Genomic DNA, 8,246 nt, shown 5'->3' on the forward strand with positions numbered 1-8,246 from the left:
CCATATTTTTAATTACAAGGGTGTGATGGTAATTTGGCCCGTTGAGGGTAAATTGTTTACTTGGATGCATGTTGGTGATATATTTTGAGACCACATTATAATGTGGGTTTGTTCGAGCCATTCGGCATGAGACGATCATGGAATGTTAATTATCGGTTTGGTCATAACAAGCTTAAGCTTAGGGCTCGGGGTGAGTCTCGGGGTGTTTTAATGATTAGAATGTTACCGGGCATTAAAGGGTAACAGGATGTGAATTATTGGTGTTTGAGAATATTAAGATTAGCGGGAATTGGGAAGCGTTAATTATGATTTACGGGATAAGTGGAAAGTACCAATTTTACCCTTGAAATGGTTTTAGAAGCCTTAAATGACCTAGGGGTATTTAGGTCATTTGGTTTGGATATATGGGAAGCTTTAGATGGCTGTAGAAATAGAACAGAAACATAGCAAGAAATTCCCTTCCCGTACATCCATTTCTCTCTTTTCTCCTTTGGAGTTTTTGAGCTCAAAGTGAGGTTTCAAGCTAGGAAATCAAGGGGCTGAGGTTGTAGACTTGGTTCAGCCATTGGAGGAGGTCTAAGCTCGGATTTGAGGTGAGTTTTAGCCATTGGTTTCTGGTTATACCCTGTTTTAGCTTTGAGTTTTCAGCTTGTAATCATTTGGTGGATAGTTGGAATTAAAGGGAGTTAGGATGATGTTTTACTTGGGTTTTGATGATGGTGAGTTGTAGATAAAGTTTAGGGGTTAAATTGGGTGTTAGGTTGGTGTTTTGGGTTGGTTTGAAGGGCTAGTTTCAAGGGAAAACGCAGGGGAGTCGAGCTGGTGCGTTGCTGGTTTTTGGATGAATTGCATATTGAGCCGCGGCATGGCATAGGAGAGCCGCGGCCCATGGTGCCTGTCAGGGAAGGCAGCCTCTGTTTGAGGGGCGCGCCGCGGCGCAGCTGTGGAGGGCCGCGGCCCTTAGTGTCTTTTTGGCTAGAAAAGTGTTTTCAGCTTGGGGATTTAAGCCTAAGGTCTTGGGGTTGAACCTACTACCCGGATGAGTAGTGTTTGATGTCTCGGAGGCTAGATTTTGGTTTGGGAACCTTATATTATTCATTTTATTGATGGAATCCCATAATTGGTTATGACAAGGTAACCGCTAAAGGACCAAAAGGTTGATCGTTCTCAAGGGTCGTTCTTTTATTCATTCTAGCACGAACCAGAGGTAAGAAAACTGCACCCCAAATGTGACATGCATTGTTATTCATGAGGCATGTTGGTTGAATGAATATGGACATGAATTGATTGTGGAATATTTAGCATATGTTGCTCACTTGTGCATGGTACTGACTCATTAGTCAGATTTGGCAAAGGTGCTAGTATCAACTGTGAAGTTGTGACTTATTAGTCAGGTTCGGCAGTGGTACTGGGCACTGGTCACGTTGCACTGACTCATTAGTCAGAACGGCCTTAGCGTGTTAACGCAAGCCAACAAAGATTAGATCTAATCCATTATCTGCATTGAATGACTCCAAGAGCATTAATGTCGGACCGACCTCAAGGTCGATGAACATTATAAGCGCTCCAAGGCTAGTGGCTTAACTAGCAGCCACTCTTCCATTTGATCTAGTGACTCGCTTGTCAGTCACTCAGTATGGTTTACCAGAACCTATTGAAGGCTAGTGGCTTACCTAGCAGCCACTCTTCCACTTGAATTAGTGACCTGCTTGTTAGTCACTCAGTATGGTTTATTAGGACCTCCAGTGATATTCACTCATTTGTTTAAAAGCTTTATGCTCAGTGTGATTATAATGATAATTATTTGATGATGTTTACATATGATACTGTGTTTTCTTGCTGGGCCTTGGCTCATGGGTGCTATGTGGTGCAGGTAAAGGAAAAGAAAAGCTCACCCAGCCTTGAGTGGAGAGCTTAGGTGGTGATGTGTACATATGTGGCCGCTTGACCACCAGGGCCAAGGAGTTCTCAGAGGAACTAGGCAGTTTACCCTATTTTTGCCGCTTAGGTCAGCGGGTTTATAATTTTGGAACAGTAGTGACCTTTTTGAGTTGTAAATAACTTGAAATTGTTCTTGTGGGCCCATTAACAGTTTTATGTATCAATAAAACATATCCTTTCCTTTTTACTGGTTTTCACCTTAACCTGTTAATAACACTTAGATCACGTTTTTAACCAAAGGACTCAGGCAATGAGTCAAATTTTCGGTTCACCGTTCACCGTAACTGTTCTGGGGTAACCAGGGCGTTACACATAACTATCCAAGTCAATCTACAAATAACGACTCGGCAGTCAGACCATGATGACAGGGTAAAAACTTCTCCAAGATCCACCAATAAAACATAACCAATCACAAACAATCAACATATAAGCATCCATCCCCATGCACAAGCTGCTAACAAGCACGCCTCCAATCTCATTACTAAATAGCTATAAAACAGGCATTCATCCATGCACAATATACAATTAATCATCCATATATTCATTTACATGCACGACGATGCTAATAAACATGCCCTAATATTCTCACACAATAGTCAAGGGCCAGGCCCTATCAATATCCCATGCTTCCTATTAATCTAGTAAATAACAGCATTCATATTCATTTAAAGCATATAAGCACATAATCACATATACACATTACCGATCCCTGATTTGAGCTTGTCTCTAGTAGCGAATGTACATGTCCAGCCTGTCTTCAGAAACCCTTAAACCTAGGACTCTCTGATACCAAGTTGTAATGCATTGGATAGCCAAGATCGCTACACTGTGTACTTATAAAAGTGCAAGACTTGCTAATCAAGTCATTAGTTTAAAAACGTGTCACTAAACATGTATGATCTAGGGTTAAAAATGGGTTTTGGTCTCAAAAGTTTCATTTCATATAAACAAGTAGTTATATACATGGGATCCCAAAAGTAACAGAGTTTAAAAGTTGGATTACAGACTCCCAAAAAGAATACAGACAACAGTCAGCCATACTAAGGCAAAATGAACAATTTATGGGTCTCGCGTCCCTGTCTAAACCTCAACCGTGGCGGCTGAGCAGCTGGCCATGTACATTCCGCTCGCAAAGCTCTCCTAATCAAGGCTGATCAAGTTTTCCCTTGCCTTTACCTGCACCACTTAGCACCCGTGAGCCAAGGCCAAGCAAGAAAACATGATGTGCAACACAAGCAGTAATAACAGATAATAAACTCACTAAGCATGAACCTTCATCATACAATCCACATTAATCATTAAGCATATATTCAGAATCATGGATGCAATCACACACTTATAACATTCATATCACATAATAATCAGGGCCGACAACTTAGGCCGCACCCTCTGTTTATCCCACTGACTCCGGCCAGCTTAAACCGAGCTCAGTGCATATTAAGCTGTCCTCGGCTACCATTGGCCAAGTCGCGCCCTGTGCGCTAGTGTAACCCTTGGCACCCTTAGGCCGTTGGTTCACTAATTAGCTTGCATGGCATAATACCATCTTTTCAAGCATACACAATAGGGAACCCTTAGTCCCATTACATATATTCAACCAGGTGCAGTTTTCTTACCTTTAATCTTTGCGGTTACTGATTACGAGCAACGCTCCTCAAGCACGATTCGTTCCCGAGCCTAAGATTTTAACACCTAGTCACAACCAAGGAATAGGGTTCCATTAATATTCCGATAAGGGTTTCCAGATACAAAATTAACTTCTGGGAATCCGAATTCCACCAAGCACGGTGGTGAAATCGATCCCGAGCATTCTAGACCACATTCCCATGCCTAAGATCCCAAATGTCCAAGTGTGCACCTAAGGGCTGCAGCCCTTGAAGCTTAGCCGCGACCCTATCCTCAAAACAGAACACAGGGAATTCCTGGAAGGAGACATGCACCGCGGCCCTTGCCTTGGGCGCCGCGGCGCTCACCCTTGGCCGAGCCCTCCTGGCTCATCTTCGTCCTAGGGCTGCAACGCTCTAGAACAGAGTCGCGGCCCTTACCTTCGTGCCTAGAAAACCCATGATTTTCAACATCTAAACCGCATCCAAAGCCATCCCAAAGCTCCCCAATTCATAACCAATTAATCCCAACACCTTTAGAATGACTTAAACAACACAACAGAAAAACCCAGCCTAACACACACTAAAATCTCTTTTCAATTTCTGAAACTCAAGAACTTCAAAACACTAAAACCAACCTTACAAAATTAGATTAAAACCTCCAAATTACGAATTGAAACTTACCTCTAATGCTGAACCACTTCTCCAAGCCAAATCCAAGCTAATTCCCAAGCTTTCCTCCTTAATTCTGCCCTTAAACATCAAAACCACAATTGCCTCAATACCTAGCAAAAACCCAAAATTTCTAACCATAGAAAAGAAAATTCAGTGCTTACCTTAGTCCTGATTAAGTTCTTGATTGATTCTTGAACTAAGCCTCTAAATCACTCCTGAATTCCTTTGAGTTCCCAGCTCAAATTCCAACAAATTCCTTTGCTTACTTCTTATGTTTTCCTTGAGAGAGAATAGAGAGACAAGGCTGAGAATAAAGGTCGGTTTAATTTTCTGTCTACTATTTTCTATTTCTTTAGCCTAATCTTATCCCATTAAGTCAATCCCGAGGCTCGGGATGCTGAAAATGTCCTCGAGGGAAAAACGGTAAAATTCTCCAATATTCCCGCCTAGATTTCCTAACCTCAAATATATCTCCATATATTTATTTTCATAACCCGATAGTCTAAATAACTACCCGATACCTAAAATACCCCCCGACTTATCCAAAGTCAACTGTTAAGCCCTGTTGTGACTTTTCCCTGCTATCTAGCCCTAGGATCGCCTCGAGTCGTGCTCTGCAAACCTACCCACATAATAATGTGGTTCTCACATTACCATATATATATCACATTAATACCAACATAGTCATACAAGCATTATTAATCATATAATTATGAATTTAAATCAATATATTCATGCAAACCATATTTAACCCAATTATGCCCTCCTGGCACTCTAATCAAGGCCCTTAAGACTCATGAGCGAATTTGGGGTCGTTACAGCACGTGCTACCAATACAACTACTAACAGAAGTGCACTGCCACCTCTGATTGACAACACCGTTGAAATGTTCAACTAGGGGAACAAGTGGAAGAATTGTTGCAGCAACAACGATGACAGGCTCAGCCTCAGACTCAGCCTTAACTTCAGCCGCAACCGCAGCCTCAGCAAATGGCGTTAGCACCCCAAAATATAGGTCCTTATGGGGGATGGCCAATGGCGAACTATGCGCCCTACCTAGCTCAGTACATGGAGCCAATCTACGAGTGACTTCGTAAGTAACACTCTCCAAACTTTGAAGGGACAACGAACCCCTTCGAGGCAGAAGAATGGCTCAAGAATGTAGAGCCGATCCTCATACACATGAATCTCAGCAACGCGGACCGCATATCCTATGTTTCTTCTTTTCTAAAGAAGGATGCTAGAATATGGTGGGACTTAGTACAACAGACTAAGGATGTTGCCACCATGACATGGACTAGATTTGTGGAGCTCTTTCCCAAGAAGTATTATAACTCTGTAGTCATCGCCACAAGGGTAGAAGAGTGCACCAGTTTGAAGCAGGGCAACTTATCGGTAGCAGAGTATGCTTGTCAGTTCGACCGACTAGCCAAGTTTGCACCAGAGTTGGTTCCAATAGACTTTTTGAGGGTTACCAAGTTCGTTAGAGGACTCAGAACAAATATTGAGCTAGGAGTCAAGCTAGCAACTCCTGGAACCACTTCTTATGTCGATGCTCTAGAAACGACTATAGAAGTAGAAAGGTTTCCGGAAAATGTTAATAAAGAGGAGGCCAGAAGCCTGAACCTAAGCTGCAGAATTAACCTCAGAACGGTTGGAACCACAACAACAACCATCAGCATTGCAACAATAATGGTTAGGAGAGAAGGCTTCCTGACAACAAGCAATCCGACAATGACAAAAGAGCATGGACAAATAATGGAGGCAATAGGTCAGGTTATGTAGAATACCTGCAGTGCTCCAAATGCCAAAAGAAACATCCTGGTGAGTGTCGTGCAAACACTAAGGGATGCTACAATTGTGGTTAGGAAGGTCATCGGAAGAAAGAATGTCCACAACTCAAGCAAGAAGAGAAAAGTGACAACAAGATTGTTCTTGCCATAGTCTTTGCCTTGACCCAGGGAGAAGCTGAAGCTAGTAATAAAGTGGTCACAGGTCAGATTCCTATCCTCGATAATATATGTTCATTATTATTTGATTCGGGAGAAACACACTTGTATATCTCGTTAGGAATGATAGAGAAATTAGACAAACCTTGTGAAAGATTTAGAACTAGGTTTGTAACAGAATTGCCTTCGGGTGAAGTAGTCCTATCATCACAGATAGTACGAGGTATACCGATCAAAATTGAGGACGTAGAACTAGAAGGAGACCTGATAGAGTTAGAGATCAAAGACTTCGACGTGATACTGGGCATGGATTGGCTAGCAAGGCATGGCGCAACCATCGACTGTAGACGCAAGCAAGTGATGTTCAAAATGCCTGACGGTCAAAGACTACGTTTTATGGGAAAGGTTTCAAGACTACGGACACCGCTTATTTCATCTCTCAAAGCTTAGAGGATGATAGAAAAAGGATTTCATGCATTCTTAGCCAGTGTCATGGATGTGGTAAAGGAAACCACTAAAGGTTGGAGACGTCCACATCATAAAAGAATTCCGAGAAGTATTTCCTGACGACTTACTTGGATTGCCACGGACTAGGGAAATTGACTTCAAAATCGAACTAGTACTGGGCACCGAGCCTTTCTCAAAGGCACCATACCAGATGGAACCTACCAAACTCAAGGAGTTAAAAACGCAACTAGAAGAACTCTTAGACTTGGGTTTCATTAGACCAATCCATTTTCCATGGGGAGCCTTGGTTCTATTTGTGAGGAAGAAGGATGGAAGTATGCGGATGTTTATAGATTATCGAGAGTTGAATAAAGTGACGATTCAGAATAAGTACCTGCTACCCCGGATTGACGACTTATTTCATCAACTCCGAGGAGCAACCGTGTTTTCAAAGATTGATCTACGGTTCGGGTATCACCAGCTCAAGGTACGGGAAGAAGATATTCCCATGACAACTTTTAGAACTCGATATGGACATTATGACTTTCTAGTTATGTCTTTTGGTCTTACCAACGCTCCAGCCACATTTATGGATTTAATGAATAGGGTCTTCAAGGATTACTTGGACAAATTCTTCGTAGTGATTATCGACGATATTTTGGTGTACTCCAAGGATGAAGTCGAGCACGAGGAACATTTAAGGATGACCATGTTGTGACTGAAAGAGCATCAACTTTACGCCAAGTTCAAGAAGTGCAAATTTTGTCTTTCGCAAGTAGCGTTCCTCGGCCACATAGTATCAATGACGGAGTTGCAGTAAACCCAGCTAAGGTAGAGGTCGTAAAATATTGGCCAAGAACTAAGAATGCGTCAGAGGTTAGAAGTTTTCTCGGGCTACCATGCTATTATCGGATGTTTGTAGAAGGCTTTTCTAAGATAGGCACTCTGCTTACCAACCTAACCCGAAAACAACAAAGGTTCAACTGGATAGATAATTGTGAAGAGAGCTTCCAGTTGCTTAAGGATAAGCTATGCTCAGCATCAGTACGTTGTCGGTTGACACCCAATGACAAGTTTGTAGTCTACTGTGACACGTCAAAGCAACGTTTGGGTTATGTGCTACTGCAGAATGACAAAGTAATAGCCTATGCCTCAAGGCAGCTGAAGGAATACGAGCAACGTTATCCAACACATGATATGGAGTTGGCAACGGTGGTCATTGCATTGAAAATCTGGCGCCATGATATGGATTTATACGGACCACAAGAGCATAAAGTATTTCTTCACACAGAAGGAGCTCAACATGACGCAGCGCAGGTGATTAGAACTAGTCAAAGATTATGACTGCGAAATCCTATACCACTCGGGAAAAGAAAATGTAGTTATTAATGCACTAAGCAGGAAGAGTTATGGGAATCTAGCAACAATATCTGGAATAGAAAAGTCGCTTCAGCAAGAGCTGATAAATGCCGGAATAGAAGTAGTTATTGGTAAACTAGCTAACTTGTCCATCCAGTCAAGTCTGTTAGAAGATATACGGATTAGACAAGGGCATGATGACACATTAGTATCTTACATAGATGCAGTCAAAGAAGGCAAGGCCACAGATTTCTCTATATCAAGACAGGGG

This window comes from Humulus lupulus, chromosome 5, assembly GCF_963169125.1.
Source record: "Humulus lupulus chromosome 5, drHumLupu1.1, whole genome shotgun sequence".
Taxonomy (NCBI): Eukaryota; Viridiplantae; Streptophyta; class Magnoliopsida; order Rosales; family Cannabaceae; genus Humulus; species Humulus lupulus.